The 22124-nt window shown below is 43.6% G+C and overlaps 1 protein-coding gene across 5 annotated transcripts in view; it reads right to left on the bottom strand.

Moving 5' to 3' along the window:
- Palm2akap2 (PALM2 and AKAP2 fusion) overlaps positions 1-22124 on the bottom strand; it is a 427758-nt gene that overhangs the window by 314054 nt on the left and 91580 nt on the right. The window lies entirely within an intron of this gene.

The following is a 22124-nucleotide window of genomic DNA, read 5'->3' as shown; positions in this document are numbered from 1 at the left end:
CTAGCTCTCACAATTGAAACTTTGCAAAGTGAAAAACCAAGGCATACAGCTCTCATACAGAGCTGGTCTCCAAAATCTGATGCTCATGAGCAGCAGTGATGATCCCACCAGCTTTGCTTTAAAAGTTTTTTCATGATGTTGCTTATTCCAACACACACACACAACCACCACCACCACTATCACCAACCACACCACACCACACCACACCACACCACACCACACACCACACTACACCACACCACACCACACAGCAGGCTCAGAGAGGGCCTCTGCTCACAGCTTGAGCCTTGGGTAGACTGCAGTGAAGAAATTGCGGTGAGTTAATGAGAAGATGTAGAGGGTCTTTGACTGTTAACCTTTCTCTTTTCTCCTGCCTGTTTTGACTGGGGGTCTCTGAGTCATTACACCTGCACCAAACCAAGAGCCAAGAACCTTGGCATCTAACGATGTTTGGAAAACACTCAAGTCATTTGTGGCAGATACAGGAAGAACGATACCATTCTCATTTGCGAGAGTCATTGGCTCAGCAGTTTGATGCACAAATGGCCCTTTAATGGGCAAAACTGGTGACCCAGAGCCCCACAATCTGCAGAACTAAGTGCTAAGTGTGTAAGGATTTTACAACTGCTTTCTGAAAAGACTCCAGGGGATGGTCATGAGCGTACCGATCTGATTAGAGAAGAGAGAGAGAATCTGTCTGCCACTTCCTAGGATCCAGCTAATTAATATGAGCTGAGGCCAATTTCTGTGCAGGGTTGTGTCAGGCACTATAACAGGTCTGGGTATGATCAGGAGCCACGTGGCCTCCACCACAGTCAATAGCTATGCTGAGAGCAACTCCTGGCCTGGTGATCTGTGTCTCTTAGGCCCCAAGAGTTTCTCTGTCACCAAAATGTGAATGCTTATGTGCTCACTGTGGGGCCTGTGCACAGCAAAGTTCCTTCAAGGCTTATTTCAAATGCAGATTATCAGCAACCCAAGACCCACTGAAACGAATCAGGTTTTGGAAGGTCCTCACATGATTCACATGCACATCTCCTATAAGGCACCATTCTTCAAACAACATTGCCACCATCATCGTGAGATCAGTGGTGTCTACTGCTTTTGGAGAGTCTACCACAATTGGGCCTGTGGGTTATTGACCTCTCCTTAGGGATGGAGGGAGAAAGGAAGGTCAATGAATATTCAGATGCTCCTTTCAGCCACTCGTATACAATTTTATCCTAATTGCACATCACCTTGGGATAGTATATAGCCCAAGGAAGACCAGGGAAAGAGGCTTCCTCTGTGTGGCTGTGGGGAAGCCATCATCCATGGTATGTGAGTAAGCCCAATAAACTCATTAGATCCCAAAGGTAAACTATGGTGGGGTCATTCTTTGGTTGGCTGTTAGGGCCCTAGGAGGAGGGGTGAATGTTGTTCAGTTCTCTTCCAGGGAAGGAATTTTAGCAGCAGCATTCAAGGTAAGAAGTACCACTGCCAATGCATATCAGTCCTCGACTGTCTATGCTTCAAAACGATACCCTTGCCCAAGGCTCTCTCCAGACTGTACAACTATCTGTTCTTAAATTCCCCAGGTGATTTTATCACTCAGTAAGAATTAAGAACAACTCCTATCTTTAATGATGGTAGTGTTGGTGATTAAAGGTAGCATACTGAGTTAAGTACTTGGTGGTACCAAATTTCTCTATCACTATAATAACCCACTAGAGTCCTATGAAGAGGAAAAATCTTTTCTTGCCTTCAGAGATTAATAATTAATAAACTGTCTATGGTTATAAAGTCTCATGCTAGGGCCATAATTTGCATTTGTGTGTATGTGTTTGTACCCAAAGACTGACATTAGGTGCCATCTTCAACTGCTCTCTACCTTGTGTTTTGAGACAAGTGTATCGCTGAACCCAGAACTCACCTATTCAGCTAGGCTACCTGGCAAGCAAGTCCCCAGGAATCCTCTCGTTTCTACCTCTTCAGATCTGCTTTTGTTGTCTGTTTGTTTTTGTTTCTGTTGTTGTTTTTAATGTGGGTTCTGGAAATCCAAACTCAGGTTTGGTTCTCAATCTTGTGTGGCAAGCATTACACCAACTGAATAATCACTCTATGGCAGAATTTCCATTTAAAAAAATCCCCTAGTTACTGATCCTGCCTGAGACTGACTTTATGAGAGTCTCTCAAGGTGAAGCTTAGGCATCCACAGGCTCCACTTAGATATCAAGTGAATCTTATTCATTTTGAAGTGTAAGACACGAAGACCATCATTTATCTACTCCTAAGGCTGTTTCTTAAACTTGGGTCAATGGAAAATGAGAAGAGTCATAAATCTTTGAGGAGCTAGCTTGAGCTTTTCAGCAGCGACTTTGGATATCCCATTTAGCACCATCCAGATGCACAGCTGTTCATAATTTACACAACTCGGCTATAGACCCTGAAATGGCCTCATCACTCCTTACTTATAACTGGTCAGAGCATCTAACCACACATGGTTCAGTTTTAGTTCAGGATTCATTTTGTGGTTCCACGTGGTCCCTGACTCAGTTTTCTTTTGCCTACTTCTTATTCATCCTGCCATCTACCCACCTACCCTACCCATTTCATTCATCTAGCCAGTTCTGTATCCATTTATCTATCTCAATCTATCCCAGCTAGCGATTCATTCATACTGTTTTCCCATTCTCCCATCTAGCCTCACACCCACACATCCATTTCCACATCACTCAACATCTTCATTACTGCGCTGACATCTGTGTTGAAGAACTGAGTAAAGTATTTGGCCTTAGTGAGCAATACTGGCAGACCTTTAAGGAACAAGCTATGTTGTATGACAGTGCTGAGTTCAAGATGTGGTAGGAGAAAGGAAGAAGCCAGTTTCTTCAAGGAGAGGCAGTGAGAATGGGAACTCAGAAGCCACAGGAATACATCGGAAGAACCAACTACCAAAGCAGCACATGATGTTTGGGGTACTGGAATTCACACTGCTCTGCAGAGACATGACTTCCAGGAAGTGGAATGACAGCCATGAGAGGAGCTCCATTCTCGGCCTCCTTTAGCAGGCCAGATGTTCTTCCAAGGCAATAGGAGACACTGGAGGGTACAAGCAAAGGGCAATTTCAGAAGGATCATGTACTACTTTACTAAGAATGAACTATTTTAACTGCATGCACAAAAGAGTCAGATTCCTTTGTGGAAAAGTCATGGTTGTAGGCCAAGGTGGCCTAGTACTTGATCCTTCTGCCCCTTCCCCTTAAGTGCCAGAATCAGCAGAGTGTGCCTCCATGCTCGGCCTGACAATGAGACCTTGGCATTATAATGAGTTGCATAGTGGCTCTCCAAAAGATAATCCAATTCCCCACTCCCAGGACCTGTGAATCAGACCTAATTCACAGGAAAACAGGGCATGAAGATCTAATTAAGTGCAGAATCCTATATTTAAGATGGATCCTAAACCCAAGAATGGATATACCTATAAGAGATAAGGGAGTGATTGGAGACACACAGCTATGTGTCTACGAGCCAAGGAGCATCTGGGGTTCCAGCAGACTGCTGGAAAGCAATGATGGAAAACAAAAAATCTAGACATTTCCTAGAGGCAGGATCCTTTTTGGGGTTTATATTTTTTAAAAATGCCACTTTTACATTGTTTGATTTTTGTCCTTAGATATCATTTCAGAGCATCCTGCAAAGGGACACTGTTCTCGCTCCCAACATAACTATCTGCTCTTATTTTTCAAAAATTACAGGCTCTATTTCCAATAATACAAGTTGCAATAATATTATTTGAGGAGAAATTTGCCATCTAATCCTATTGGTTCATTTGTGTGTTAAAGTATCGTAAGGGTTGCCATTTATCTCCGGGCTCTTCTATACATAATCTAATTATATTTGAATAGACCCAAGACATAAGATATTTATTACAGTTATTCCTAGGCACTCACATTTAGTTCATCTGACTTAAGGTTGATTCTTACTTTTGTGGTCTAGATAAAAAACATAATAAGCAATGAGTAACTGAATCTGGCATGTGGCATCGTCTTTAATAAACATAACCTATACTCTTTATTCAAATAATACTTCAATAGGTGAAAGGTAGAAATGCACTCACGCTTTTCTGTGGAATGTGTTGAGACAATTTGTCCTGCCACAAAAATCAAAGAGAATTCAAAGATGATTTGAATTTGTGTCTTCAGTTAAAAAAAAAAAAAAAAAAAAAAAAAAACAAGCAAAACACAGTAGTCAAAACTTACCCAGTGAACTGGCAGGGTACAATTGGGAAATGTATGCATATGTCTTAGAAGGTTAGAGAACTGGGTAGATGGTTCATTTAACAATATTTAATGAGAATTTACTATCCAGGGCACAGCACTAGCTTGAGGCTCAATGAGTGAAAGGGAGCCTTTTCGGGGGGGGGGGGGGATTTATAGCTGTGCACCATAAGTCACTATCACTAGAATTAAAAGAGGAAGGAGCCTTGACCAGTCCACAGAACAAAGTCCTTCCGATTATAGTTCATTCTATTAATTGGCAAACTGCCAGGATGACATGAACCCCAGCATCCTCATCTGCAGAGGAGGGTGAATAGGAAATCGCAAGGTTGTCTTGGGGATTCTAGAAAATGCTCTGTGCAAAGTAATTCCCCAAAGTAAAGAATATCATAATAAATCCTAAGCTTGGCTTCTGTTCTGCTTCCATGCCTATGGTTGCCTCACCCTCCCTGCCTTTGCTCTTTGCTCCTCCCATGACAGCTGTCTAAACCACTGGCATGACTTCTGTGAGCCAGGCTACTCAGCCTAAATTCCATAGAGCCAGGAGGGAATTGTTTCCCCAGGGTTTAATTGGAAAGTACTGTGGCTGAGGATAAAAATAGACACACAAAGCTCCAAGATGTATGATTTATAAGACATTCTGGAAAAGGCAAAGCCATTGGGGTAGAACCCAGATCAGTAACCGATGGAGGCTGAGGGTGTAACTCAGGACCAAGGGAACATTATGTCAAGATAAAATCATTCTGGATCTTGGTTGGGAGGTGGTTATGCACCTCTGGCGATTGCTCCCAACTCAGTGAACTAGATGGTTAACAAGAGCAAATTTTACTATATGCAAATTATACATCGACAATTCTAATTTTAAAAAATTATAGTTTAGAACTTTTAAAACTTCTTTTAGAAAAATATCTGTGATTGGAGTAGGAAATGAGCTGTGCTTTTGAGAACAATCTTATGTGGAAGTTTAAATACAAGAGAAGACAGACTTGCATAGTTCCTGAAAGAGACAAAGTGCTCTGGAAATTTAGAAGCAAGGGAAATATCCATCCAGGAATCTTGAGAGGCATTTCAGAAAGGAGGTTACATTCAGATAGACTTGATAAATTTCAGTTCAACATTTCTTATTTTCTTCTCTACCAACTACAAAGAGTAGAGTAAACCCAATATACATTTATGTATGACTTCCAAAATCTGTTACAGACTTGACCTTTTTTTTTTTTTTTTTTTTTTTGAGGGTTGTGAGGCTTTGAGATGGAGTCTCATAAATCCTAGACTGCCCTCAAGCTCTCTCTACATAGCAGAGACTGTCCCTGAACTCTGCAGCTGAGGCTGGCTTTGAACCCTTATTCCTCCCACCCTTACTTCTCAGAGCCGGTAAACAGATGTGTGCCACCAAGTCCAACTCACTTTTCTATTTCTAGAGATGTAATATAATGACATATTTGCCACAAATGGAGTGATTCATGTTTCCCATTATCTTGCCCTGCAGCTAGATGATCAATACTAAAACCATGATTTTAGGTTTGTGCTACTCAGGAAACCAGTTGGCTTATACATGGTTTTTATAAACTGTCCATTCATTTTATGAAAGGGTAAAAGGGTGATGCCATTAGAGGACATTCAAGACATTGGGAACAGGGGGCACTTACAACCCGTTGGTAATTCTACAAATTAGGAAGGAAAAGAAAGCTCAAGCCAGGCCTAGTGATATAGGTCTATAAATCCAGCTCCTCTGGAGGCCAAGAAAGAAGAATCAAAAGTTCAAGGCTGGCGTGGGCTAAGGAAGAGTTCAAGGCCACCATGGCCAACTTAGTGAGACTTTGTTATAAAGTGAAAGGAGGGTTCAGCAATATAGTGCTTGCTTAGCATGCAGGAACTCCTAGGCTCTGTCTCCAGTCCCATTGAAAAACACAGTCGGTCTTAGATTTATACAAAGACTAACTCATTAATTTTTTACTATAGCCAGGGAGTTATCTTCCTTTCTGTGAATCAGCAGAAGATGAACAATCTGTGAGGAAACAAACAAGCAGGAAAAGGAACAGCTAAGGATGTGGAGCAGGAGCTCCAAATAAGCATGAGAAGATGGTTACACGGCACATGCTAAAATGAAAACAACACAGCTTGCGCATATGGGGCCAGCAAAGCTAATACGGTGTTAATGTGGGTATAGAAAACCCAGCTACTCCGGGGACCACCCTGATGGACACACTGCCTTTGGTGTTTCTGTCAAAGGAAGGATGGCCCACCTGGAAGTGGGCAGGATTATCCCACAGGCTGGGTGTGGTCTCAGAGTCAATGAAGATGGAAAAAGGAGAAAGCAGTCTGAGCCCTGGAAAACACTTTCTCTTCTCCTGGTTGGTCTGACCAGACCATGTATCTTCCCTACAACAATGGGCTATATCCCTTTGTACGATGAGCCAAAATAACCACTGTGTCCCTCAGGTTGTTTTCGTTGGATATGTAGTCACAGCAAGCAACAAGAAGAGCAACAATGCAGGCAGTGACGAGAATAAGTGTGTATATTTGCTTGATACGCTGGGTCCATTTCCAGAGAGGGATGCCAGTGACTGGGACCGGAGTGGATTTATGGTAGGAGTGCAAAGAGCAAGGAAGCAAAGAGGTAGGGATGGGAGGGACACTTGAATATAACGTCTGCACCTTTAAATTTTGAGTCTTGTGAGTATGTTACATTTTAAAAAACACAACTTTTATATGAATAAAAGCCCAAACAACTAAATAATGGAAATAGAGAGAAGTTTTATTCCTTGTTTTATTGCTAAGTTTTGCGGCCATAGATCATCTCTTTTTTTTTATGAACCTTGGCGTGAGTTTCTGTAAAATGATGAGGTTGAGCAAGCTCTAGGCTGGCTCCTTAGTTTTTGATGGGTAAGTGGGTTGAGAGTAAAGGATTTCCTCTCTAGGGTCACTACGCACAGCGTGTAGATTTACAGACGTTAAGGGCTCTTTCTAATTTGCTCTATGACAAGCAGACAGACCTTAGAGTTCTATCTGGGACCACACCACCTTTTTACAATGTATTCATTCATTCACTCACTCACTCACTCACTTGCTCACTCATTTTTGCCGTTATATCTTCACAAAGAACTCTCTGTTTACGGGCGACTGCAATGGTAGAAACCAATGGTTACTTCTTGTGTGGTGGGGATATCAGACACCAAACAATTGTTATTTCAGTCCAGATTATTAGATATTTAACCATCCACTGATTATAAGAAAAGCTGTTGATTATGTGATTCTTTATTAAATTTTTCCCTTATATTTATTTTTTATTCACTTCAATTTATTCACTTTGTATCCCAGCTGTCACCCCTCCCTCGTTCCCTCCCAATCCTGCCCTTCCTCCCTCTTCTCCTCTCCTGCCCCTCCCCCAGTCCACTGATAGAGGAGGTCCTCTTCCTTTTCCATCTGACTCTAGCCTATCAGGTCTCATCAGGACTGTCTGCATTATCTTCCTCTGTGGCCTTGTAAGGCTGCCCCACCCCTCAGGGGAAGGCGATGAAAGAGCCAGCCACTGAGTTCATGTCTGTGCTACATCTGTGCAGGGGTTCTAGGTTATCTCCATGAATGGTCCTTGGTTGGAGTGTCAGTCTCAGAAAAGACCCCTGGGCCCAGATTTTTGGTTCTGCTGCTCTCCTTGTGAAGTTCTAGTCCCCTCCAGGTCTTTTTATCTTTCCCCTCTTTTACAAGATTCCCTGCACTCTGCCCAAAGTTTGGGTATGAGCCTCAGCATCTGCTTTAATACACTGGCTGGGTAGTCTTTCACAGGCGTCTGAGGTAGGCTCCTGTCCTGTTCCCTGTTTTCTCCCTACCCCAATGTCCATCCCATTTGCCCTTCTGAATGAGGATTGAGCGTCCTCCAAGTACGTGATTCTTAATGTAGCCTTTGCCCCAGAATGTTTAGACCATATGAAGGTACTCAAAACTATTAAAAGCTAACTACATCTTAAGTAATATAACATGTTTTCTTTTTAAAACCTGTGTTTTTGAGCTATATGATACAAATTGAAATAACGGTCAGTAGAAAATAACTTTTTTGGATAAAATTAATTACAGTTAGAATCCATACTCCACACACAAGCACACAAAAAAACCCTCAGGGAAACTCCGTATCTAAGCAAAATAGCAGTATTCAATGTGAGGATGGGAAGAAGTTTGCAGGTCTACAGGGAACAGAACACACTGTAAAGTAACAAACAGATAAAAATGACCCACTGCTTTTGTAGGACACATTATTGTCCACAGGAAAGGGACAAGCTGAAGAAGGACACACCCTCTTTTTCCTTTCTCTCCTTATCGGAGAAGTTGAATCTTTCAGGTGTGCGTGCATACAGCAGCCCTGTTGCCACAGGATCCTGCAGCCCCAGGCTCTCCACAAGCCTCAGTTCTAAGCAGTAGGAACTCCGTGACTCTATTCGGATGGGCACATTCCTGATTTCTCTCCTTGAAGAAGGGACAAGTTCCGCTATGATGAACACACACTCTGAATCAAGGAGTCAGGGCATAAAATTCTCGGCTCTCCGTGTTTTGTCTCGGAAACCCCAAGTGGCATCTTGGTTAACAGCCATTACCTTGTAGAATATGAGACTTGCTTTCTGTATTAACACGGAGAATGGATGACCTTTAGCCCGTAGCTAGAAAGCAAGCCGATCTTGAACTTGCCTGTCTGTGTTAATTTCTTTTCTTACCACTGTGACAAACCACGCAACAGAAACACTTTGCGGGAGGAAGAGCCTGTTTCAGACTCTTGGTTTCAGAGGGCTGTAGTCTCTCCTAGCAGGGAAGCCAGGGGGCACACATGGCAGCTGGAGCATGGTAGAGCCTCCTTATATCTAGACAGACCAGGGAAGCAGAGAGAGCCATGCTGGAACCAAGTGCACATGAGCCCACCCTCCACGGTTTACTTCTAAAACTAGGCCCTCCCTCCTAAAGACACCTAATTTTGGAGGATTAATATGAAGATGGAATCCCGGATGTGAAATGATCAGTGTTAGAATTTTGGAACACAAGCTGCTTCTGGGTTGCCCAGCAACCTATCATGTGTCCTCAGCCAGTCAGGTGACCACACCCGGAGGGCGTGGTTTCCTTCCAACTTAAAGGGCCCACCCCGACGCATGGTCCCTCTCTTGCTCTCTCTTCTCTCTCTTTCTCTCCTCCTCTCTCTCTTTTTCTCTTTTTCTTTCTCTCTCACTCTCTCTCTCTCTGCAACCCCCCTTCCCCTAATAAACCTCCCACGTGGAACCGATCTCGTGGCGTGATTTGTGAACCCTCGTGTAACCTTCACAGGCGCACGTTTCCTAACATTTGTACGTTTCCTAACATTTGTATGTTTCCTAACATTCATATGTTTCCTAACAATCAGGACACGTGTGCACATGTCTTTACAAATCTTTGTAACACTTTTCAGATTCAGGGAATTTGACCCAGATGCCCTGGACTCATTTACAGTTAACACATCAAGTCATGTAGACATGCCCACAAAACAGCTCACTAGAAAGACAATTATTAAAACTCTTTACAGGTGATTCTAGGCAGTGTCAAGTTGATAGTCAGTGCTAAGTAAGACGCTACTCAAAGTCACACTGACATTGCATGGAAGAACCTAAGAGAGCAGAAGTCCAGGGTCTATCCCAGTCCGCTTGGATCAAAATCATCAATAAAACAAGACTGATTCCTGTGTGATTCTTAAGCATGTCGAAGTCTAAGAAGTTAAGGTCTAGATGTTGCCTACCTCTGTTCATTTTAGGGGCCACCTCCTAACATGGAGGTGAAACTTCTCATCTTACCAGCAAGTCTACCCAGTCTAGGCCAGACATCTTTCTCTGATTTCTTATCATCATATGTGTGCGTCTCTGAACATTATTTGGTACAGTATACTACTGTGGGTTCTTCTATTCCTAGCACACAGTCTGGTTAGAATATGTTAGGCATTCAAAAAAAAATCTCTCTTGAGTGCATTCCAAGAACCATCAAACCAAATAAAAGCACGAATAGACAAGGTGCCTTAGGAAATTTTTCTATTGCTGTTTAACTTCTCTTAGACTTTCTACCTTTCTGATCCTTGCTTCATGTTCAACTGTCAACAGAGCGGCCCACGGACACCCCGTTCACACTCCCTCAGACGAATTTCTGTAGACCTTTAACAAAAGACTGTTCCAGCTCTTTACCTGGCTGTGCATTCAGTTCAGCCTAGAGATAAAAGCTTTGGGTCCAGATGACAGTTTTGAAGAGTCTCTTAAAAGTCGTAGCTTCATCTTGCTGGGTTTCCTGCAGGAACCCAACTTCTCTATTTGGGAGCATTAGCTGAGCATTGCCCAGATCACTGTAAAGTCTCAAGCACATGCAGGAAGAAAAAGGGCTTGGAGAAAACCCCGGCACGTGGCCGCTCAAAACCTTGGACCATTAAGTATGGGTGTGATGTTCAGAAGCAAAACTAAAGGGCTGCTAGCCAAGTCTCAGCATGGCCTGTGGAGGGGGAGTCAGAGGGGGGGCTCCCTCCAGAGACTGGCCAGCCCTGAGGGCAAAGAAAAACAAACAAAAGACACATTCTTTGGGCTCCTGAGTGAAACAAAGACCCTACTGAGAACACTCAAGAAGTAGTAAAAGTTGTAAAAGCCACAGAAATGGGGGCCCCTGTCTGTGGAGCCCACATCTGGTTTCAATGTAAACATCCTTAAAATGTTTCCAGAATGAACACACATTTGAATAACTGAGTATTAAAATGACCCCTCCCCCAGGGATATGGAAGAAAAATGCAGAACCAGTAAAATTCTTGCTCAAACCCAATTCCACCATGAGTCTCTTTCACTGTTTAGACCTTTTATGGGTAGACTATGCATAGAAAAGCATTTGAAAACAAATGAAACCAAACTGCCTGAAAAATTCAGGGACTTCCTGGCTGGCACATTCAGAAGCTCGCACATGAACACCACACCTTTAAGTAGATGATACAACTGGCTCAACAAGAGGCAGGAGTGAGGATGGCTGCATTGGCTTCTGTCTTAGCTTATTGTCTGAAATCCTCACTGTAAACTGTGTAGCTTTGAGAATATACAACAGAGTTCGAAAATCAGTGGCCACAATACAGTTTAGAGTGGTAGAGAAAACTAGGTCTTTCAAAAGAAGATAATAAGCTAGGCATGATGGCACATGATATTCATCCTGGCACTTGGATGACTAAGGAGAGTCAGCATAAATTTGAGGCCAGTTTGGGCTATATAGAAAGATGCTGCTTCCAACAATTAAACACAAAAAGGGCTTAATATAAAATTGGTTGTCAACATTTAAGAAATGGCTACATGACAGTGTTGTCTGGATCTGAGTAGCCAGTACCCCTTTAGAAGAGACATGGTTCCAGTTTGCTCCAGTATCAACTACCCTGTTCCATGGAGCCCAGGTAGATCATCTAGGCTAGCTTTCCTGTGCTTGTGTATACACTCAGCCTAGAGGAGAACCATGGGGATGAGAAGAAAAATAATTTTATCTCTCCTGGTTGGCCACCTTGGTCTTGAATAATTTATTTCTAACATAGTAAAATTTCTTTACATTGCTTTTACAAAATTATCTAAGTTATGTATATATACATATTCCAAATTCCAGTGCATAAACTAGTAACTGTCAGGACTATGACAAAGAGACGTGTGCACGCACCATGACCCTGCTCCTAATACAACAGACACCCATCATTTGATCAAGGTAGCAAATGCAAACACATGGGTTGAGATGGTTCAGTCAGTAAAGTACTTGCATGAAGGACCCAAGTTTGGATTGCCAGAGTTCATATAAAAAGCCAGGTATGGTGGTGCACACCTGTAACCCCAAAACACACTAACAGCATGACTTTGCTAAATGCTGCTTGTATGAGCAGGAGTCAGCAAAAGGGTAAAGTTCTTTTTGATTGGACAAGAGGATCCCTGGGGCTTCCTGGACAGCCACTCCAGGCCAAACCAGTGAGCTCCAGGTTCAGTGAGAGACAGTCTCAAAAAGTTAGGACAGTGATACCTAATATCAGCCTTTGGCCTCCACACACACCTATGCACACACACAAACACATATACACAGAAGGGAAAAAAGAAGGAGGAGGGAAGGAAGAAGGGGAGAAGGAGGAGAAGGAAAAGGAGCAAGAAAGCAAAGGCAATCAGGACTTGTCCTTTTGTAACCTTTCCCTTAGCCCCAGCCTTTTTTTTTTTTTCCTTGTTCTTTGGTGCCCTGTGACCTGACAACCCTGCCCTGTGTTGAGAATGAGAAGCTGGGCTGCTGGTGTGCCCCTTGCAGGAGGGCAGCAGAGTTCCCAGCTGGGGTGGGAAGAGCACAGAGCTGGGAACATGTCACTGATCAGAGATCATCTCCCTCCTTCCTCTGGCCCATCCAGTTAAAGGAAGAAGACACACGTCTACTTCACCTAATGAGTCACTGGAGAGTGCTGGAAGAAGTTAAACGTGTAAATACCAAGCTGGCCACCAGCTTCCACAGCATGAAAATGACTTTCAGCTGGTAAATATTTTGGTAGAACTGGTCAAGGGAGCAACTTGGCAGCTGGTGTTCTTTGAAAGGATGGCGCCACAGTATTTCAGCCATGAGAACATTACTCTTTGATTGGAATTTGCTGACCCCTGCTCACACAGGCAGCATTTAGCGAAGCCACAGCTGATGATGCTTCCCACTCACAGATGCTGTTTTACATCACACAAATGACCAGCAGGAAGAACAGTTAGGTTTTTATGTTTGTCTTTTGATTCTACACCATTTCGGTAAGATTTTAGAGTGCTTCTTCACAAATCCTCAGGCAAATCTGTCACCTATTTCCAGAAACAGAGTAGAATACACTTTGTATAACATTTCTAGAGTAAAACACCCACTTAAGAAGTATTGAAAATAAGGGAACCCTTCCCCACACACACCAAGGCTTAGGGGTCATTGAAGAAGAAGGGTGAAAAGATTGTAGGAGACAGAGGGAGAGCAAAATAGTATTTTTCAGACATAGCAGGTCAGTTGCACAGATGAACTCATAGCAGCTATGAGAGCATGCACAAAACTTGAGCAAGGCCAAGCTAGACACAATCCCAACACGAAGGGGGTGAGGTAGTCAGGAAGTCCCTCTCCTAGCTAGGAAGCTACTGGCAATTGCTGGCTGGTAGGGCAGGGATACTCAGTTGTCTTCAAGGATTCAGACCCTGGGAGGAAACCCACCCTCCTATACCCATACACATGCTAGCACCGCTAAGTGGACTCTGTATTTAAAAGGGAAAAAGAAAACAGGGAGAATACATGAAAATGGGAGGAAACAGTAGTAATGAAGACAGAGGTTGAATTGTAAGGGACAGACTAGGGGGTGGGCTTGATCAAAACTCATGTATGAATGAAATTTTCAATCATTAAAAAAAATGAGTATTCTCAGCAGAAAAAACAAACAAACAAACAAACAAAAAGCCTTGGCTCTTACTGTTAGTATTTTGGAACACAACCTACTCCTGGGTTACCCAGCAACTTATGATGTCATCGTGTGTCACCAGCCAGGTGGCCACACCTGGAAGGCGTGGTTACCTTGCCCCTTAAAGGGCTAACCCAGACACGTGGTCGCTCTCTTACTCCTTCTCTCTCACTCTTACACACTCTTTCTCCCGAGGTGCCCCTTCCCTTTTCTCTCTCTCTCTCTCCATGTCCTGCTTTCCCCTTCCCCCCTCCCTCCTAATAAACCTCTCGCAGAGAATATTGGTTGACTCATGCTTTTTTAATAACATTTCACTTACTAACTCTTATGAGTTCCAATCTTACTAGACTTGTTCCCATTCCCTGGGTTTTGCTTTGGTCATGGTTCTTTTTGCTAAGCTAGGGCCCCTAGCTATTTGTACAGTTAAAAATCCTACTAGAAGCCGGGCAGTGGTGGCACACGTCTTTAATCTCAGCATGCTGGAGACAGAGGCAGGTGGATCTCTTTGAACTCCTGGTCTACAAAGCAAGTTTCAGGACAGCCAGGACTACACAGAGAAACCCTGTCTCAAAAAAAAAAAAAAAAAAAAAAAACAAAACATACAAACATACAAACAAAATCCTCCTAGAACCAGACTGCCTAGGGTTGAGTTCTCGGTGACCACAAACAAAATCCTCCTAGAACCAGACTGCCTAGGGTTGAGTTCTCGGTGACCACAAACTGGCTGTGCCACACTGGGCATGTGTATGAAGCTCTCCATGCCTTTGCCTCATCATCTCCAAAATGCAAATTAAAACTAGTATTACCAAACGAGGTTGATATGAGAAGTGAGATTGTATTCCTGAAAGAGAGCCAGGTCCATCCATTCTCCATCCACTCTCTGAGGATAGGTGAATGCATGAGATCCAACATCTATTTTGTAGTTTACATATTGCTCCACTTTTTTCTACTTTTTAGACATCGTAGTAAGTAAGTAGCTCGGTGGGGGTGGGGAGACATTCCTCCACACTCTCTCACATGGAGTTATCTGGCCAGTATCTCTAAGCACCACCTACTCCCCTCTCAACCCGTTGGCATCCCAAATCCGTTATCAGGGAGCAGGTCCCAGAACAAGAGGCTAAGCAGATAGAACTTCCTGGGACTGAGGTCCCACGGGATTTGACACTGTCATCTGTTCCCTGCTGGCAGACACTGTAAGTGGCTGTTACTCCCTTGTACCTAAGGGAGAACTCCATATAAGGGAAGGCCAGGCAAGCCTGTGGGGCTGCCTGAAGTGTTTCCCCCAGGCTGTAAATCCAGCCTCAGGGAGGGAACAGCACGCCTAGCAAGAATTCCAGCACACTTCCTCCATCCCCAGCCACAAAGCACTGGTTGTTACCTCAGAGCTCTGAGCTTCTTGGGATGCTAAGCCCCACATGCCACCTTTTCACTAGTACAGGGCAGCTTGCCTTTCTGCACTGTTTTAGATGGAGTCACAAAGCAATTAACTATGTCTGGCTTCTGAATGATAAAACCCAGACCTAGGGTCCAGTGTGGTCACTACTGGGGAAATGTAGATGGTCATGTAAATCGAGTGTAGAAGCTGGGGGCCTGAAAGCTGCTGCTCCTGGAAGGCCCCTGAATGGAAGGCCCTTAGGAAGACTTTACAGTTGGCCATTTCCTCCCTCAAGTGTTTACTGCTCACAACTGGAAGATTTTTTTTTTTTACCTGTTTTTTATTGTTGCTAAAAATCCAGCAGCTGAGGCTTAGGAGATAGCTCTGTGGTAAAACCCCTCACACAGAGGTAAGCATCTGCGTTCAGAGCCTCCAATGTCCAGCTACAAAGCCAAGTGAGCAGAGAGTCTGTAATCCCAGTTCTGCAGAGTCAGAGACAAGAAGATCCCTTGTGCTCAATAGCCAAACTGCTTAGCCAGATTGGCAAGCTCCAGGTTGGCAAGAGGCCCTGTCTTATTTTAATTTTTGTTATTTGTATTTTTTGGTTGGTTGGTTGGTTAGTTGGTTGGGTTTTTGTTGTTTTGTTTTATGAGACAGGGTTTCTCAAAACCCTTGGCTGTCCTGGACTTACTTTGTAGACCAGACTGGCCTTGAACTCACAGAGATCCCCCTGCCTCTGCCTCCTTGAGTGCTGGAATTACAGTCTAAGGCCCTGTCTTAAAAAAAATAGGGTGGAGAAGCTGTTGAGCTGGACACCTGACATTGACCTCAGGCCTCCTCACATGTGTGCACAGCCATGAACACATATACATTCTAAAGCAATCTGGCAGCTGAATAACATGTTGGACACCTAAGTGGGACTGAGGCTAAGGACGGCCCTCCTTGAGGTTGCATGTGTACATGTGTAGGCCATGTGCATGCTTGCATACACATACACACAATAACACACACATCCCGTAACATACACTCACACACAGATGCACATACATATGCACACACACACATGCACATCATAACATACATACATATCCTGACTCTCACACACACACACACACACATACAGCCACTAGAAGTGACTTCAGAGGTTCAGGAAGCAGAGAGTTGAGGCAGCAACCCCTCAGCCAAGAAACTACCTCTAAGAAGTGAGAAGCTTGGACCACATGCTCCGTCCATGGGCATGGAGGTGTGCACGTGATGTGGACCTTCTAGCCTCTTGAACCTCGGACTCAGACCTTTCACTGAGACCCAGAGCAGGTAGCATCCCAGAGGCTGTGAGGTCCTGATGTTACTATGAGAACACTGGCCATGTTCAGAACATGCCTGGAGTCCACTACTACACTGCAGCCAGTGGCATTAAGGGACAATAAAGATTTATGGGGCGAGGGAACATCCAACCATAATTTCCTCAGTTCATCTCTGATGAGATGCTAATGGGGACCACTGTGATCTTAGCTCCTCTAGCCTTCAAAGTACTTATGAATTCATAAGCGACCAGGTCTAGAAGACACCTACCAACCTGCTCAGAACCTTCTGCTTCAAAGAAGAAAGAAGCTGAGGTGGAGAGACGACAAGGCTGGGCAGCTGCACAGTGACACTGCAGCTGGCCAGACTGTGTCCTTTATCCTGGTGACTGTCTGGGCTGTGAGAAACACGTGTGTGTGTTGGTACAGAAAACTGTCTCTTCAGCCTTTATCGTGATTCCTAGTCTGATTATTCTTAGCCACTTGAAGTGGCTATGACTTTTAGGTAGGAATTACAATCTTTGCTCTTTAAAGCCAGCTGTTGTTCATGAAAACTTTCCCTTTTACCTTACATTCTAAAGGAAAATTCAAATTTACTTTCCAATAATGATTCAATCGCCATGTTCAGCTTTACTGTTATTTACTGTCTAATCAGAATTTTTCTTCTGCTCCTGGTTTCTAGCTTTCAGACTTATGAATCCATTTTATTGGATCCATATTTCTATTGTACCTTCTGCATATTTCTTTCCGCATCCCTGTGTCCTTGCAGTTTTCTATTTCTACTTATAAAGGTCGCCTAGAACATAAACAAAAGAACACAGTCACAGATCAAGGATGGTAAAGAATATACTTTGTCACTTGCTGGAATTATTCAGTAATCCAGCTGAGCTTTTATGACAAGCAATATGCTAACTCTCGATGTCGGAGACAGAAATACAAACAAGATTTGTCTCCTATTGTCAAAGTGCATGTATAAACTTGTTTGCAGACATATATTGAGAATGTCATGTTCAGAGGCTGGGGGATGGCTCACTTGGTGAAGCATTTGCTCTGCAATCGTGAGAAGCTGAGTTTAGTTCCCCAAGTACCCACACAAAAAGCCGAACAAAGCTGCACACTTTTTGTAAGCACAACCTTTGGAGGTGGAGACAGGTAAATCCCTGAGACTTACTGGACAGCTGGCTTGGCCTAGTTCCAGGCAAAGCCCAAGTCAAGTGAGAAACCCTGTCTCAAACAGCAACAAACAGGAATATACTGTTTGAGGGATGACTTCTGGCCTCCACATGCATGTACGTGTACATAGGAATACACACATGCATGTTAGGGTTAGCTGACATAGCTCAGTAGTGGAGCATTCATCTAACAAGCCTGAGTCCCTGAGTTCAGCTCTCAAACCTGAGCAAAAATCTCTACCATTAATAATCATAGTCCTGATGCAAGGCAGAAGGTGTCAACTCTCATTAAAAAGGCTTAGATCACAAAAGATGTTGAGAAGGTCGTGCATTTCAGGTCCCCCCGCCCCTCGCACCTCACTTCTACAATAGATTTTCTACCAATTCTCAGAACAGAAGTCGTTTGCACAGTTTTGTTTTTCAATGTAATTCTTTAAATAAAGTAAGTGCTCCTTAATCTGCACAGCATCAGTCACACACTGGATGGGGTCGCCACATATGATATCAATCTTTCGCTTGTGTGAGGACGTCACAGGTTGAAGGGACAGCCATTATCCTCCAGAGTTAGTGCAGCTTGGATTCTTTGAGCTCCTTTACTCAACCTATGTGAAAAACAACCACAGGGGCATGTAGACACTTCTCTGCCGTAGATCTTACTTCTTCGACCCATCTATCTGCCGGGCGGATGAAACCACGTTTCCTAGGCAGCACTTATGGGAAAGAAGACAAAGTCCCTGTTTTCCTTTGTTCTTGTTTGGGGGAAATTCTGAGGCTGGTGGATAAAGACATGAGGGTGGAAGAGAAACAGCACTGGGGCTGTCTTATAAGGAAGTGGTTGTACAGATTCAGGAGACAGGAGGCGTTCTCCTTTCTCCTCTGCTCCCTGAGCCCCACAGCTCTGCTGTCCCCTCCAGGAGATCATGGGCTGTGTGACCTTGTGCTTTTCATTCAGTTCGAGCTGCCTCTTGTTGTACATCTTTCTGGGGATTTAGACGAGTTACAGCAGGGCTGTGCCCCAGACACTCTTCCTTTGCTGTCCACAGATGCTTTTTAATCTTCCCTATCCCAAATATGAGAAGCATGCCAAAAATAGAAGCAAAGTTAACCATTCAAGGGCTCAACATATGGTTATGTGGTCTGGGTCAAAAATATATAAGCCTGCGTTCATATTATAAATGCCCTGTAAATCTGAGCCTTATAAGCCCAAATGGAAACAGTCAAGGTCTGTGTGAGACCCCATAGAACAAAGACAAATGAGCACATCACCTGCTGAGGGAGAAGGGCAGACTTAGTCAGTTGTAAGGATTCAGATGTTTATTCTTTCATTGAATATTGAAAGTGTGCTAAGCCTTTTGCTAGGTGCTAGAGGCCAGGATAAAAATGAAAGCAAGACACGCTTCTTGCTTTCAAAAATAAAGGTGTGCATGTGGTATATGTGTGTTTTTAAAGTGCACACAAGTGGACTGAAAAGACGGTTCTGTGCATAAGCAGAATAAGAATGAGGACCTGCATTTAGATTCCTTAGCACCCATGTAAAACCCAGCTGTAGGAGTACCTCAAACACCAGCCACTGGGGAGCAGAAACAGGTAGACCCCAGAACTTGCTGGCCAGTCAGCCTAAGCAATTGGTGAGCTCTGAGTCAACTAATGAGAAAACCTGTCTCAAAAAAAAAAAAAAAAAAAAAAAGAAAAGAAAAGAAAAGAAAAAGATCAAGGAGGACATTATACATGTAATATTGTCTATATAACATGTCTGTTTATTTTCCTGTTGTTTTGATAAAATAACCTGACAAAAGCAACCCAAAAGAGAGGTGTTTATTCTGACTCACAGATCAAGAATACGTTCTATCGTGGTGAGGGCACACGGGCAGCAGGAGCTTGAGGCAGCTGGTCATATCACACCCACAATCAGGAAGCAGAGCGAAGAGCTCAGCTAACTTCCTCCTTGTTATAACAGTCCAGGACACAAACCCAGGGAATGGTGCTGCCCACTCTCAGTGTGTCTCTTTCCACAATATTTAACTTAATTAATATAATTTCTCACAGGCACGCACAGAGGTTAACTAGTCCCTCACTGATATGCCTGGAGATTCATGATTCCAAATCCTTGACAACTAATGGTAACCATGAAGGACAAATGGCGGGGGGGAGGGGGGAGATGTAAACCTGTTAAAGGACTCATATCTAAAAGACATCTTTGAAAAAGCCCTGCGAACAATCAAGAGGCAGCCCAGTTTAAAAGCCGGGGCGAAACACATAAACAGGCACTGCACTAAAGAAGGACTTGCAGGGGCAGGAAGACGGTTCAGCAGGTAAAGGTGCTTGCCATCAAACCTGAGAATCTGAGTTCAATTCCTAGACTCACATAACGGAAGGGGAGAACCGACTTCCAAAAGCCCTCTGACTTCTGGGCAAATGTTGTGGCATGTGTGCATGCACACACACACACACACACACACACACACACAAAATAAGTTTTTAAAAGAATATGCAGATGCTAAAATGCTGTTGACACTGTGTTCAACATTAGAACTCAGTGGCAAAACACAAGAGTTAAAGTCACAAGGAGGAATGGAGGAGGAGCTTAGTGACACGCACAAGGACCTGGGTTCAGACTTTGGTGTTGGGGTGTGAAGGACCCACAGGAATAAGGTTTATTTCAAGTTTTCCAGAACAAAAATTGTCCTGAGAGAATTCACTCAGATCTTAAGCATTCATTCAACAGGACTTTGGCAGCCACTTATACGCCATAGCTGCAATGTAAAACCTGAACATGTCTCACAAGCCTCAGTAAGTTCCCGTAGGTCACACTTTCTAGTGTCCTGTCATTGCTCCAGAATCAGGCGGTACAATGAACAGATACAAACCCATTGAGCAGAACCGAATGTCTGTGAGCTTGTGAAACAAAAATATTGTTACTGTTGTGATGATGGGGGCGTAATATAGTCCCAGCACTTGGGAAAAGAGGTGTCACGCTGTGATTTAAGATGTTACCCCTATGTATGCACCCAGGAGGAAGGAAACAATAGTCACAAAAAGATGTGCTAGGGAGTATTCGGAGCTGCTCTATTCAAAATACTTCCCAGCAGGAAACAATCTAACGATGAATCAAATGAAGTAGAACGGACGTGCATACTGGAGGGGACTCAGCCATGTACTGGTGAGAGATGGGTGGGTCTCTAAGGCATCACCCTAAGTGAAAGAATTCAGATTCAAAGACATTGTACTGCCTGATTCTGGAGCAATGACAGGACACTAGAAAGTGTGACCTACAGGAACTTACTGAGGCTTAGGAGACATGTTCTGGTTTTACATTACAGCTGTGGCGTATAAGTGGCTGCCAAAGTCCTGCAGAATGAATGCTTAAGATCTGAGTGAATTATCTCAGTACAATTTTTGAAACCTTAATTAAATAAAGCCAAAGGACTATGATGTCTTATAGAGCCTTGGATGACTTGAGCTCTGCCTCCTCTCCATCCTTATTCCTGTTATCCTCTTTCTATGTTACCCAGCCTGCAGGAACCGTGCTGGTTCTCCTGTATCTTGAGTATCCTCCAGCAGCCTCCTGGTGCAGGGACAAGTCCTTAAAGTTGTCTCTATCTAGTACAGTCTCTCTCAACCTTCCTAATGATGTAACTCTTTAACATAGTTCCTCATGTTCTGGTGAATCCTGCCAACCATAAAATTATTTTCATTGCTACTTCATAGCTATAGTTTTGCTACTGTTATAAACTCTAATGGAAACATGTTTGTTTTTCAATGGTCTTAGGTAGCACTTGTGAGAGGGTCTACCTCCCCAAATGGTTGCAACCCACAGATGGAGAACTGCTCTTCTAGAGAGTTATTCCCCATACTTCTCCACCTCTTTTGGATCTGCACAGCTGCCACCATAGCAAAGAGTCTGTCCTCAGCCATTCAATATAGACTCCACATAGGTCCCACCTACTTCCTGTCCCAACTCACCCACAGTGGCCTCGGGGCATGTCAACACCTAATACATAAAAATGTCCATTAACCTGTGTTTACTGTCTGTCTCTCCTCTGGAATGACTGTCTTAGCAGCAGTGACTTCTTTTGTTTCCCATTGTTTCCCGAGCAGCTAGAACCATTTCAGCCCCAGAGGAAGAATCTATGAAGTAGCCACCAAATGAATAAAGGAACAAATGAGTAGAAGGGGACAGTAGACTAGATGAAAACCATCACCCTATGCTTTTTAAAACTGAGACTTCTCTTTCACATGGCAAGCCAAAACCCTGCATTTAAAGATCCAAATAAAATGAGTAGCAGATGTGTTGCAGGAAAAAATAAACAATCTACATCAAAGAATCCTGTGGGGCTTACCAAAACCTGTGTAGCCAGCTCAGACAAACTTTTTAAGATGAGAAATTGAGCACGGTTGTGTATGAGACTGTCTTTTGTGTGCAGGGTAGAAGCTCCTGGGGCAGAGACACCCTGGGGTGACTGAGTCTGTAGTCCTTGTCTGGCGCACTGCGGAGGCTGACCATCCAGCTGTCAGTAGCATTCACAGTCAGAACAGGATGCCTGGAAGTTATTGAAATGGTCTCATACT

The sequence above is a fragment of the Meriones unguiculatus genome, chromosome 3 (genome assembly GCF_030254825.1).
Source record: "Meriones unguiculatus strain TT.TT164.6M chromosome 3, Bangor_MerUng_6.1, whole genome shotgun sequence".
Classification (NCBI taxonomy): Eukaryota; Metazoa; Chordata; class Mammalia; order Rodentia; family Muridae; genus Meriones; species Meriones unguiculatus.
The sequence above is the reverse complement of the archived record's forward strand: the minus strand, read 5'-3'. Positions and strand labels throughout refer to the sequence as shown.